At 38.2% G+C, this 14,570-nt stretch overlaps 1 protein-coding gene and 1 non-coding gene across 5 annotated transcripts in view; one reads left to right on the top strand and one right to left on the bottom strand.

Moving 5' to 3' along the window:
- LOC114245984 (uncharacterized) overlaps positions 1-14,570 on the top strand; it is a 123,973-nt gene that overhangs the window by 6,948 nt on the left and 102,455 nt on the right. The gene's annotated exons all lie outside the window — the stretch shown is intronic.
- Positions 6,394-6,465, bottom strand: TRNAW-CCA (transfer RNA tryptophan (anticodon CCA)). Its single transcript has one exon. It is a non-coding gene; the product is annotated as a tRNA-Trp (tRNA).

Genomic DNA, 14,570 nt, shown 5'->3' with positions numbered 1-14,570 from the left:
TTATCGAGAACATTCGTCATAAGTCGAGTATTTTCGATGTTTTTCCGCCATTTGACAATAGATGACGTTGTACTTCTCGAGCGTTCTCGATTTTACTACTTCTTTTGATATTCGCTTCTGCTATTCGACGATAGATGGCGTTGCTCTTACCAGCGTAACATTTATAATAGTACAATGCGAATCATAGACCTAAAAACGAATGAAGTATGGTCGGTGCACGTATAGTAGTACCATTATGATAGGGTTTCGCTAGCAGCTGCCTATTTTGCTAATTAACTTCGTAGATAAGACATGTTCACTAACAGTCTCAACTATAAAATAGTAAATCGGGTAACAAGAATGAAAATCACATTTTTTTTTCATTTTCTATAATTAATGGTGGTAGGGCATGTTGTGAGCCCGCACGGGTTGATCCCACCGCCTTTCTTGTCTCTGTTACGAAGCAATCGTGCCTTCCAGCGTAAAGAGTGGCATAGCCGTTATAAAATACAATTGAGATTACAACCTCATTTCTCATGGTGCAATCTCATCGCATTCACGTATACATAACTTTGAAAACCACTAAACATCAGAAGCGCTGTGATCTTCTCCTCGTTCGTATGCAATAAAAAACTTGTTTTAGTTTTTAGAGGGAGATACACCCGTTATATGATAAAAACCAAAAACAATAATTAGAGAACTAAAAATGTAGGAGATCGTTAGATTATGGTATTATTATTGTTATTATTATTATTATCATGGACGCCTCGGGGGATCCAAGGGCTGATTTTTTACATTATCTAGTTTTATTTTTAGTTTGGTATAAGTATATAGTTTGTTTAGTAGTCATAAAAAAATAATTAGAATTATGTAATCCGTATTAAGTATTTTAATGAAATATCTTCAATGCAATACAAAAAATTGGTACAATTCTTTATAACATTTTTTTTCTGTTATAAAACTCAAAACGTTTCACATATAATTCAATACCATATTCGAGAAACAATAGTAAGTGATTTTCACGATTTTTTCCATATATTTTCTCGAGCGTTCACCAGCCTCTTATTGGCACACCTCGGTGTACAGCATTGTTTAGTTTTTATTTGTCGCCGAGGTCGTTTACTTGTGAACGCACTTTGAAGCTGTTTGTCGCTAAATTTGTACTATGGGCTTGAATGAACTGCGCTGTGAGCCAAAATAAAATATACACAATGCCTATGAGCTCATTCTAGCCGGCTCTAATTTGTTCAGACCTTTAGTCGAGTTTGCTAGATTTCAAAGTGATGGTTCAGTTTCTTACTGTTTAACGCGTGCCTGAAACTATACACACTCGAAAAAAGAAGAAAATATCATAGATGACATAGATCCGGAATACTAAATGTTTATACAAAATCGCTAGCCACTTCATGGACAAGGAGATCGCTGTGATGGCTCAATCTAAATAGAAAGGTCTAACTTAAGAATTTAACAGTAGGCCGTTGTAAAATTACAAGATATAAACTGACATATGCCATGGAAAAGAAAAAAAAATCGCAAAGAATAATCAGATTACAGTCTATATACCTACACAAGTTCTAATGAAAGGTCTTTCATTAGAAGACTTTGATAAAACATTTTTTTCTTGTTAAATATTGTATTTGAAATATTCACTTTATAAATTTTCGAGCACGTGGTCACGTTCTTTTTCATACTTTTCAAAATAGATATCAGCTGTGTGACACGGCGTGAAGTTTGCATCTATTATACCTATATCACGACACGAGAACAGCGTATTTAGGTGTATTTGATCTAAACGAACTAGCGTTCCGCATTTTCGGATCGTTCATCACAATCCTAATGTAATCCGTTCGTTTCCTCATCACAAACAAGAGTTTCATCACACGAACAGTTTAGCAACACTAAATAGCGTAGTATAATTTTGAATCGTGCTAAACTGGAGCGTGTGACATACGGACCGATGCGATGTATTGTGAGCGCATTATTATTAGATTGTCTACTGTCTGTTTATTGGGTAACTCGTATAGATTTAGTACTTCGATTTGAATAAAGTATTATTTAAGGTCGAATAGCCTGTTAGATACAGCATTAACAAAAACTCATAAAAGATTGACATTGTCTAGAAAAAGGCGACTAAATAGTAGTTCGTAAAATACTAACCGAATATAACAGTATTTTATAACTAGAATATTCTAGTTGGAATTAATTATTAAAATTGGACATTAAAGAAAATTAAACATAGCTAAGCAATTACTTTTAAATTGATAGCTTAGGATGCGTATCGTATGAATTATGTAACTATAGATTTCGATTAATCTAATGAATATACCCACTGAATAGCTGATTTTTCACTAATAGCTAAAGTTAACGAGTGGGTTCAAAATTCATTTAAAAGCGTGATTAAACTGCGTCCTATGAGTTAACACTGTTTCGCTTTTTGTCTATCAAGCGCCTTCTAGAGTAAATATTTTATAGCATTATTGTCTTCGTGGCTCGAAGGATAAGACGCCCGGTGCACACGTATGTAGCGATGCAACTGTAATGGTACTCAAATTCTACACGCAGGTACCAATTTTTTTTAAGGTAATACGTATCGGCCGATTTCGACAATAAAACATCGTGTAATCAAAATCCAATCTGCCGAATAACTAAATTTGCGTAATTATTGGTGCTGGTGTATATTTCAGGTCCGCGCATGTAGATTGCAACATTCTGCTTTTTTTTATTGCTTAGGTTGGTGGACGACCTCACGGCCTACCTCATGTTAAGTGGTTACTGGAACCCATAGACATCTTCAACGTAAATGCCGCCACCCACCTTGAGATAACAGTTCTAAGGTCTCAGTATAGTTACAACGGCTACCCCGCCCTGCAAACCGAAAAACTTCCGAAAGCATTACTGCTTCACGCCAGAAATAGACAGGGCGGTGGTACCTAAACTACCTACTACTCAAGACGTCCTATCACCAGTATATTTATTATTATTTGCGCCACGAAGAAGACTTGGACCTCATGTTTCAACGTGGATGGCGGCATTCTCGTTTTGCAGGCTCTATGGGTCCTAGTAATTACTTAACACCAGTTGCTCCGTAAAATAATTTTCCCAACCAAGTTATGAAAACGAAACACTAAATATAACAAGGTGAAGAATTACGAATCTTCCAACATATACAATATTTTTTTCCAATATTTTCAGAGATCCAGCATATAATATTGCATATAATACATATTATGCAAAGTAAGTAAGCTAAATGGATTTCTAAAAAAAGAATCGATTTCGTTCTATTCGTACTGAGGTGATTTGAATTAGAGACGAGAAAAAAATTATTTTCACGGCGTTGTGTTTCTTCTTAAACATCACCTGACTAAACTGGTCTCAAGAAGAGGCGTAAAAACACCTGTCAAATTCAATAATAGTTCCCGTCACTTTAGCAGAAGTTGCAGTACTGTTGTACTAATGCACAACAAAGGACGAAGTGAAACGATTCGATGTTAGCTTATAAAAAAAGGTGAGTTTGATGACTCAATAGGTTGTTTTAATATTACTAGAGGTCCTGCAGTAGTCGAAATTTGACTATAATTAATTGGAATTGTAAGTTTGTACACTATTATGATTGTATTTTATACTTCTATAATTACAAATTTCGCCAAGACTACACTATAAAAAATATTAACAAAGGCAAACAATAGTTAATCTATTCTCAATTTGACAACAGACGTCAAGAACAAAAGTTTGACAATAAATAGTATGCATGCGTGTGTGCGTCAAATACATGGTATGTAATGTGTGTAATGTTTTCTTTATTGATTTAATGTATCTTTTATGCATTATTTTAAAAAAATATTTGCATTGTGCACTTCTTCTCTATATTCTCTATAAGTGTGGGAAATTTCATACTCCTCCGTCCACGCAATTTTCGTAAAAAGGGATACAAAGTTTTTGCTTCACGTATTAATATATAGATAAGCCTTAAACTTATGCTGTAACCGTGTCACAGCCGCCGATCTAACTGTTGATCACCGTTATCTGCAATTATCTGTAATTACCGTGCTTACGAAACTTTTGTTTACTAGTGTTTGTGATAGGCATTTGTCTCCGCATTGTTACATTCGATTCCATTCAGAGATCATCATTATTCCAGCTAGTACTTATCCTTTATTAGCTTGGTATGACAGAGCACGACCCAATTAGTGTTAAGTGTTTATTTGAGGTTGCAGTTCACGGCCTGACAACGTACCTGCCACTCCCTACCTTGACACATGAGACAATTGTATTAGCATGGTCTAACATTAAACATTAGTGAGAAAGTAGCAAAAAGTATTAATTATCATCAAAAAATGTAAATTAATGTTTAATGTTCTGCCAGTCTAGTTTTACGGTGAAATGGAACTGTTGCATCCAAATACTATCACGCTATATATAAACCGTAGTGGTTAAGGGACCGCCTACAGTTGAGATGCGATAAAACTAGAAGCTAAGTTAGCAATTAGCCAAGAGTAGGCGCATCGAAAATATTGTTAAAAACGATTATAACAAACTTTTATACTTTAATAGTGGCAGTGGACCATCGAGGATTTTAACTGAACCGTCACTCACGCTCAGCTGTCAGCTTTCGTGGCGTTAATTCAGATGATATGTTTTATAGAGATCAGAGGGTAACGGTATGTACCATAGACGCTCAAGCGAATGCTACTATTTCCTTAATGTCCGTCCGTGGTAGCAAATTTATCAAATTTCCGTTAAAAAAGTTCCGTTCCTACTGGTGGTAAAATTGAGTATTTTGGAACCGCAGGAATAAGTACTTCCATCTTTTTTATTTCACCTGCGAGGCTACTAAACATGTACAGCCGATGTATCGATGCTGTTTATATTTAAATCTTATCCGTAGGTTGATAACGGCGACTACATTGTTGTATTTCTGGACTTGGGAAGTATATAACAGTACATTATCAGATGTCACGTACATAAGGCTGTCAAAACCCTCAAGAAATGCTTAGCTCGTCTAGTCTAGTGATGAAATTGTAACATTCGGAACAAAAACCATTTAATACGCGGCGAAGGAGCTTGAAGCGTAGATCTATTGAACATTTCTTCCTTGTAATCAGTAAACAGAAAATAATATATTTTTAAGCTACTTAGTTAACAGAGATTCATTTATTTATACTTAAGTTATAGAGATTTGTATGTCAAACAAATTAGTTTAGCAAAATTCTGCTGTGTAATGCTTACAAAGCGCATTTATACAGTGGATGATAGCACTTACATATGCGAAAAGTGTTGTGAGCTTCGCTTCGTATCTTATTGCGTGCAGTGGATGACACACCCCAGCGACAGGTCGTCGACACGTCACAGTTTGCAGGCAAAACTCTTAATCTCCGCTATTCCGTTAGGTACTGTTTGTTCAAATTTAAACGATTAAGGTCGGCTGTGCTTTACCGTAGATTCTGTTAATAGCAGCCGCTTCCGAAGTTCTCGAATATTGTTGACACGACAAACACTTTTACGATTTAATTTTTTTTTATTGCTAGATGGGTGGACGAGCTCACAGCCCACCTGGTGTTAAGTGGGTACTGGAGTCCATACACATCTACAACGTAAATGCGCCACCCACCGCGAGATATAAGTTCTAAGGTCTCAAGTATAGTTACAACGGCTGCCCCCAGCCTTCAAAAAGAAACGCATTACTGCTTCACGGCAGAATTAGGCAGGGCGGTGGTATCTAACCGCGCGGACTCACAAGAGGTCCTACCACCAAATTATATTTTTACGGGTTTCGTTTTTATTACACGATGTTATTCATTCATCGTGGAAGTCAATCGTGAAAAATTGTTGAGTACGTATTTCATTAGAAAAATTGGTACTCGTCTGAGATTCGAACATCGGTGAATCGCTCAAAACGAATGCACCGGACGTCTTACCCTTAGGCCACGACGACTTCTAAATTAAATACTTTTTTGTTGTTGTTTATTATTTGAAAACCAAAATGAATTGTTTAAATTTGTTTCGAAGAAGAAATCGTCATAGCGCTCGGCAAAATCCAAGAAAGGGTGTTCTTTCCAAAGCCGAGACAGATGGCAAAAAGACGCGGGAAATATATTCTTATGAAAATCTGTTGCGGAGAGGTCATCCGGTCTGCTTTGAAGGGATCTGTTGCACAATTATGAGCTCAACACAAGATTGAAGGCTTAGGGGAGCGGCGTTCATAAATAATCGTGTCCATAAATAACCACTTAATACAAAAAAGGCCGCGAGCTTTAATCACGCGTTTCATTCATCTACAGGGATAAAAACAATATTAAACTATTAGTAAAAAAAATCCGTAGCCGTCTGTCTGTACTGTATTGAAATTTTTGTATGAATTAAAATGAATTAAAATACAATTTTTTTTAAAGAAATAAAAATTGAAAAATAAAAATTTGACCCCGACGTGATTTGAACACGCAACCTTCTGATCTGGAGTCAGACGCGCTACCGTTGCGCCACGGAGTCATTGTTGATGTGTACGAAATAATTTATGTGTTTCAAAAAACAGAGCACAATGACCAAAGGAAATAACAATAGGAATCAATAATTAGTTTCTGGAATAGAGCTTATAGGCTCGAGATCGCAGTATGACATTACGATATTACGTTTTAGTAATGGAACATGAGAGATACATAATAGTAACTAACTAGTCTTATGTACTGTAATATTGATGAATACACCTGATGTTAAGTGGTTACCGGAGCCCGTAGACATCTATAACGTAAATGCGCGCCACCAACCTTGTCTTGGCTGTTCATCTTCATTGTGATCGTTCGGGAACAAGGTTCATTCTCACGGCTGTAAAGTTTTGAACATCAAAATGACGTACTAAAATTTAGCTTCTTCAAGAATAATAATTACGTAATCTATCTATCTATCTATACTAATATTATAAAGAGGAAAGATTTGTTTGTTTGTTTGTTTCGAATAGGCTCCGCAACTACTGGACCGATTTGAAAAATTATTTTTCCATTAGAAGCCGACATTGTCCCTGATGAACATAGGCTACTTTTTTTTTTTTTTTTTTTTTCATGTATGTTTTAATGTTTCCGAAGCGAAGCGAGGGCGGGTCGCTATCTATATATAAAAAATGAATTGCTGTTCGTTAGTCTCGCTAAAACTCGAGAACGGCTGGACCGATTTGGCTAATTTTGGTCTTGTATTATTCGTGGAAGTCCAGAGAAGGTTTAAAAGGTGAATAAATATGAAAATGCTCGTAATTATATAAAAACAATGATATATTTATAAACGCTACTTATTAGTACCGAGTACTGCTCAAGTTAGAAACAGTAAAAAGCGAAACATAATAAAAACTTATCATGTGAATTTCCCAGTTTTGTATTGTGAATTGTGAACGCATTGTTGCGTGCGTACTAAAACTAGTTCTATTGATGTAATAACTTCGATCGTATTACGTCATATGTGGTTATGTAGTATAATCAGGTTTTGGTTCCTTTGCTTTTTCAGTGGCTGCAATTGTTATGTCAATTGGTAAGACAGACGAGCTTACAGTTCAGTTGATCGTAAGTTATTTTAAGGTAGTCGTTCTAGGATAGCAACACTCAAGTCACAGCGTAAAATTTTTGTTTGCTTAAGAAACAAAAAAAGTTAAAAGATAATTTGAAATCTGAAAAATAATCCGCAAAAATTCAAGTTGTAATAATACAGTTTTGTATTATCAACTTTTTTTTTTATTGCCCTTGTAGGCAGACGAGCATACGGCCCACCTGATGGTGAGTGGTTACCGTCGCCCATGGACTTCAGCAATGCCAGGGGCAGAGCCAAGCCGCTGCCTACCGCTTAATACTCTCCACAAGCCTCGTTTGAAGAAGGACATGTCATAGCGCTCGGGAAACACCGTGGAGAGGAGCTCATTCCATAGCCGGATGGTACGTGGCAAAAAAGATATCTGGAAACGCACTGTGGATGCCGCAGTGGCTCCAGGTAGTATGGATGAACTCTACTCCGGTGGCGGGCGGTGCGATGGTAAAAACGAGATGACGGTATCATCTCGAATAATTCCTCAGAGCACTCCCCATGGAACATACGGTACAAAATACAGAGGGAACCGAAGTCCCTCCGCAGACCCAGAGGTTCCAAACATTCCGTGCGATGTCCCACAGCAGGGTAAAGGCCTAGTCCCACTCTTACCATATTTGATCTTGTAATAGATTAATCTATTTTAGACGAAAACGAATGTCTGTGTTTGTTCGTTACATTCGCACAAGGCTTACCCCATGGAGTTGAAACTTCAGAATGTTGTTATCAACACTAGCATTATCAACTAATCGACGTGTTTACATTTATCTAAAAATCACAGCAGGATGTGACGGTCGTACACCTTTATCGTCTCATAAATAATAGAAAGGTTTACAGTATAATTAAAATGATCTGAGTCCAGATCCGAAACGAGACCTCCACTGGGTGAAATATAATTAGGCAGACCAATTTTTTTTTTCAAAAAAATCACGCAATCTTCCTGTAGCGTAATGATATAGTAATTGTTTTATCTTACGGGGGCTTAACCGCGGCGCATGTCTCACGTTGAAATATATGTGAATATTAGTTGTTTAATGAGCTTGCATTAGGTACGTATTTCGCCATAACCATTTTTATCGTCTTCTTTGTTTTCTGTCAGTCTATATTTACAATAAGTTTTTTCGATCAGCAATCACGTCATAAAACATCACAGTCCAAGATGAAATCTCGGGTAGATCTCGGTTTCCTTGAGTTCTCGGTCGCTGTATACAAAAGCTACGAAAACAATTGTCTAATTGTCGAGTCGATTGTGATACAGTATTGTATTGACCAAGGCGAGAAAGATATTTCACGGGAACCGTGGGAGACTTACTTTTGTGAGATGATGCAAGCTACAAGCGAATGTTTCCTTAAATATTTCATGTGAATCTTTTGTTGCGCACAACTGCCGGCTAGTAAATTTGAGCAGAACGAGTAAATCCGTCACCGTCACGGGTCAGAAGTTTTTTTTGTTGTTGCTTAAACGGGTGGACGAGCTCACAGCCCACCTTGTGTTAAGTGGTTACTGGAGCCCATAGACATATACGACGTAAATGCGCCACCCACCTTGAGATACCAGTTCTAAGGTCTCAAGTATAGTTACAACGGCTGCCCTACCCTTCAAACCGAAACGCATCACTGCTTCACGGCAGAAATAGGCAGGGTGGTGGTACCTACCCGCGCGGACTCACAAGAGGTCCTACCACCAGTAATTACGCAAATTGTAATTTTGCGGGTTTGATTTTTATTACACGATGTTATTCCTTCACCGTGGAAGTGAATCGTGAACGTTTGTTAAGTACGTATTTCATTGGAAAAATTGGTACCCGCCTGGGATTCGAAAACCGGTGCATCGCTCGATACGAATGCACCGGACGTTTTATTTCTTAGGCCACGATAACTTCTTCGTGTGTTCTAACCGCACTAAAAATTTAAATTTCGTTCTCTTCTAAAATTTTAATTTAATTACTGTGTGCGTGATCAGTATTTTTTCATATATAATAATGGCTGTGTTCTTAGGATTTCCTGGGCGTTGCCTTTTTTAGTTTAGGCTGGCAAAGCAATTGCCAACTATATTATACTTAGTATGTCAATGAAATTTCCTTAATGTCTGAATAACTTCAATAGAATGTAATCATCTGAAAGAAACACTTCTGTGTCACGTACTGTTTTTAAGTCAGAAGGTTGAGTCGCCGCATCATCACCTCACACTCTGGGGTTGTCCCTCCGTTCGCTTTTCCATATTAACTTATATTTTTTGTGTGCTACACATAGTAAACCGATGGTAAACATATCTTATGTATGATTTGATATCCCTTAACTTGTACCATCCGTTAAAGTTCCACCTTACGCAAGTCAGGCGCACGCGATATTCCATTACCAGCCGGCCGCGATGTGCGGAATGGCTGCCTACGTCTACCGGTCCTGGACGTAACTGAGAAGCTAACGTTGCGATCATTGAATTTCATGCTGCCCGATCGGTTTCCGGGAACGATATCTATATACCGGTATTATATATACGTACGTATAATACGTACTCAACAAATGTTCACAATTGACTTCCACGTTGAGGGAATAACATCGTGTAACAAAAATTAAACCCGCAAAATTATAATTTGCGTAATTGCTGGTGGTAGGACCTCTTGTGAGTCCGCGCGGGTAGGTACCACCACTCTGCCTATTTCTGCCGTGAAGCAGTTATGCGTTTCGGTTTGAAGGGTGGGGCAGCCGTTGTAACTATACTGAGACCTTAGAACTTATATCTCAAGGTGCGTGGCGCATTTACGTTGTACATGTCTATGGGCTCCAGTAACCACTTAACACCAGGTGGGCTGTGAGCTCGTCCACCCATCTAAGCAATAAAAAAATACAATATATAATTTCAACAATATCAACAACGGACCGATGTCAGTAGCGAAGCGGTCGTGCGTTTCGGCTTCAAGGGTCGGGCGATCATTGCACAATACCACTGAGACGTCACCTCATGTCTCAAGGTGGGTGACGGAATTCACGTACCGATAACTATGACCGGTGATCCATCTTTGTCGTATCACGCTCGACGGAGCAGTCGTGATCGTCATTCAGTATCATTGCTGTGGGCAGATGTTATGTGCCTCACGAGCAATCGCCACTTCTCCCGGTTTGTGGTGAGCCTGGTACATTCATGGAAACAACAGTCAACTGCCGACTTGACTTGGCCGGTCCATCGCTTGGGAAACTTTCCATGCGGTCTGGTGCCTTCTACTTTCCCCATGACTTACATATGACCGGTAACCACTGGCACCATATTACTGGTAGTAGGACCTCTTGTGAGTCCGCACGGGTAGGTACCAACACCCCGCCTATTTCTGCCGTGAAGCAGTAATGCGTTTCGGTTTAAGGGTTGGACAGCCGTTGTAACTATTCTTGAAGCCTTAGAACTTTTATTTCAAGGCGGGTGGCGCATTTACGTTGTAGATGTCTATGGGCTCCGGTAACCACTTACTTAACACCAGGTGGGCTGTGAGCTCGTCCACCCAACTAGACAATAAAAAAAAAGTGTAGTGAGATTTATCTAGTGAAAAAAAAACTACTTTTAAATTGGAATTAGCTAAGTTGAATTTTAATCTGTTTAAAAAAATAATTAGAATTTCTTGATGTTTCTTCAAGTAATATTTTATTTGCGCTTTGTCGAACTGGGATAAACATCCTGTTTATTTCTATCGTAAAGCAATTATAGGTTTGTATTTCACGGGTTGTTCATATGAATTTAAATGTTTAGTACGTTCTTAAAGGCAGGCGGTCCCATTATCCGTCGTGGTGCATGTTTAGATGAAAGTATGTTATGTCAAAAAAATAGTTTAGTTTCTCGACAGTAGATGCCGTTGAACAATGCTTTGAAACACACTGACAATGTTAAAGATCTCATGTGAGCTTGTATCGTTTCGCTACATCCTCAAAGAATGTTGTGGCAAGTGAATTATCGAGGACACAACAAATAATCTGCAACGTTTATCGTGTGGAAGCTTCTAGAATACACAAAGAATACGATTTTCTAGCCTTGCTTAGGACTTGTTTGTTGTTATCTTCGTATTTTGCAGAAAAATTACGAGCTCAGGCATCCTAGTCCAGCATTTCATAAAACGAGACGTTTCCATTCTTCGACCCACTGCGTAGATCGCTACAATCTTCACTCGGGCGTCTTGGGCATTACAAAACATTAATTACAAAACAACTTGTTGAATTTGTAATAATCATCGTGTCGTTACATACTAATACATACCATAGTAAATCAGTGCGTTGTGCAACACACATCGGCGGGCTTGTTGTTGTTCAATTCAAATTAATTGAAAACTAGTATAGATCTATGGTCCAGAAGAGAAACGTGGTAAGCGCTAACAGTCGCTAGTTGGGTTTTAAGGACAGATGTGCGAATGAGCCCGTGGATTGGCACCGTTCTGTCTTACTCGCTGTTCAGACCGGAGCACGGGATGCTTATCCTCAAGTTAGAGCCCCGTCAGCTTACCTACTTGCTCGATCACGCTGGCATAGCCCTTTAAGGCTACCGACTTAGGTAGGAGACAAAAAAAAGCTTAAGGCGGACATACACCCGGCCGTAGTATCAAATTGTTCGGGTTCCCATCATGCCCTATGCTCATTCCTCAAGTTAGGAATTAGAAGAATAGGGGCACTTGACTAATCAAACAGGATAAAGACGATAGAATCCTCACGATACGACAGTGATAGTATAGCAGTGTCTTTTGAACCATCGTTGTGCTATCATCATGTAAGACTGCGAGTACCCGCAAACATCTTAAATATGCCCTATGCTCTCAATAAAAGCTGAAAATAGATACACGCCCAATCTGAAGCCTGCGATCTTCGAAGGGCGCGTACAGATAAACTAAGATACTATATCGGACCAAACGACAAACCGAAGCATCAATATCGCCCAGCTGCAATTGCAAACGGCAAGCAACATGACCCGCGCATGAGACGACGCATGCGACTTAAAGGCTAATTTCAAACTAGTAATTTCCCTGCAGAAGATCGATGAAAGTACTGATTTGTATGAATCTCTATGATTCTAATTCAGGACCACGTAACACTGTCGCTTGTTTAATATCTAATTCCTATTGATCAAACCGGTGTGTGAATGTTGTCTATCGCCTAGCTTTAGACGGAACAAAACTAAAGAGAAGACAGTTGACCTTCTTAGAACAATGCATATATTATGTTGATTGTTAATGAATTAAAATTCACATGAGCAATCATGTCATTGGTCAAACAGATCATTGAGCGTATAATAACGCGCTCCCGATACCCAGCGTTCACTAACGTACTAACTTTTTATTGGCGTCGGTCAATTAATGCAATTTAAAAGTACAAATAAAATAATTTGATTTTAAATTTAAGTTAATCTTAAAAAGAGTCCCTGATTCCTAGTTTTATATATTTTTTAAGGAAAAGTTGTCTTAAGAATATAACCTTTTTATATTTTTAATTATTGTCCTAGTACATGTACATGTATTGTACTATAGGTCCCGCAGTAGTCGAAATTCGACTATAATTAATTGGAATTGCAAGTTTGTACACTATTATGATTGTATTTTAAACTTCTATAATCACAAATTTCGCCAAGACTACACTATAAAAAATAGTAACAAAGACAAATAATATTTAATCTATTCTCAATTTGACAACAGACGTCAAGAACAAAAGTTTGACAATAAATTGTATGCATGCGTGTGTGCGTGCGTCAAATACATGGTATGTAGTATGTGTAATGTTTTCTTTATTGATTTAATGTATCTTTTATGCATTATTTAAAAAAAATATTAGCATTGTGCACTTCTTCTCTATATTCTCTATAAGTGTGGAAAATTCATACTTATCCGTCCGCGCAATTTTCGTTAAAAGGGATACAAAGTTTTTGCTTCACGTATTAATTATATAGATAATGGTAGCACTCATATAAGAAAGTGCCTTTATATCTTCGGATTGAGGCTTTGATATAATTTTCAGAAGTACTGGAACGTACATAATAAACGTACTTAGTCTACACTGTTCGTGTGCTGATGCCGTGTACCAAGATTGATCCACAGCATCATTATGTTACTGCCCCCGAGGATTTAAGTGTTAGCCACGACTACATTACCGCATTCATAGACATCGTATGTCCAATTATCACCGAAGAATTCCGGCATATTATGTTACTTTTTTCCATAAACGATTACTCTCTATTATGGACCTTATCCACACAACATAAGGTTCACAAATATTAAGAGATTAGAAACTTATCTCCAAGATCATGTCACGTACGCATTCCTTAAATGAGTAAGTATGAGCATCCCAACATTCTCACAAAATTCATTTCATACCACTACGATCTTAAGGCTGTATTTAAATTGGTGTAGTTTTACATAAAAAAACCCGTCTAAAGTGCAAGGCGCTCAGAAGGATATCAGAAGGAAGGTCTTACGGCCTGGCCACGGGGATCGGCGGTGCGAACAGCGAAGCGGTGGACGAGGCGACAGTTCGCGCAGCACCGTTTGCAGGCCACGGGTACTCACGTTCGCCGCCGCGACTACTAAGGAAGTCCGACAGCGAAATGTCTATATCGAAATTATCTCGATATTGCTTACAAATTAATAGTTTTTTGGTTCAGGACCTATTATTTGGAAACTATTGTGAAGTACATGATTTGAATAAGAATCGGAGTATACCTATAGATGGAGAATTCCACAAGAAGTACGAGAAATACTTTGGGTGGCTAGACTTCCAAATAGCTGGTCTAGCTAGTATTTCAGCTTTTTTTTTTTATTGCTTAGATGGGTGGACGAGCTCACAGCCCACCTTGTGTTAAGTGGTTACTGGAGCCCATAGACATCCACAACGTAAATGCGCCACCCACCTTGAGATATAAGTTCTAAGGTCTCAAGTATAGTTATAATGGCTGCCTCACCCTTCAAACCGAAACGCATTACTACTTCACGGCAGAAATAGGCAGGGTGGTAGTACCCACCCGTGTGGACTCACAAGAGGTCCTACCACCAGTAATTACGCAAATTATA

This window comes from Bombyx mandarina, chromosome 05 (assembly GCF_030267445.1).
Source record: "Bombyx mandarina strain Sakado chromosome 05, ASM3026744v2".
Classification (NCBI taxonomy): Eukaryota; Metazoa; Arthropoda; class Insecta; order Lepidoptera; family Bombycidae; genus Bombyx; species Bombyx mandarina.
The sequence above is the reverse complement of the archived record's forward strand: the minus strand, read 5'-3'. Positions and strand labels throughout refer to the sequence as shown.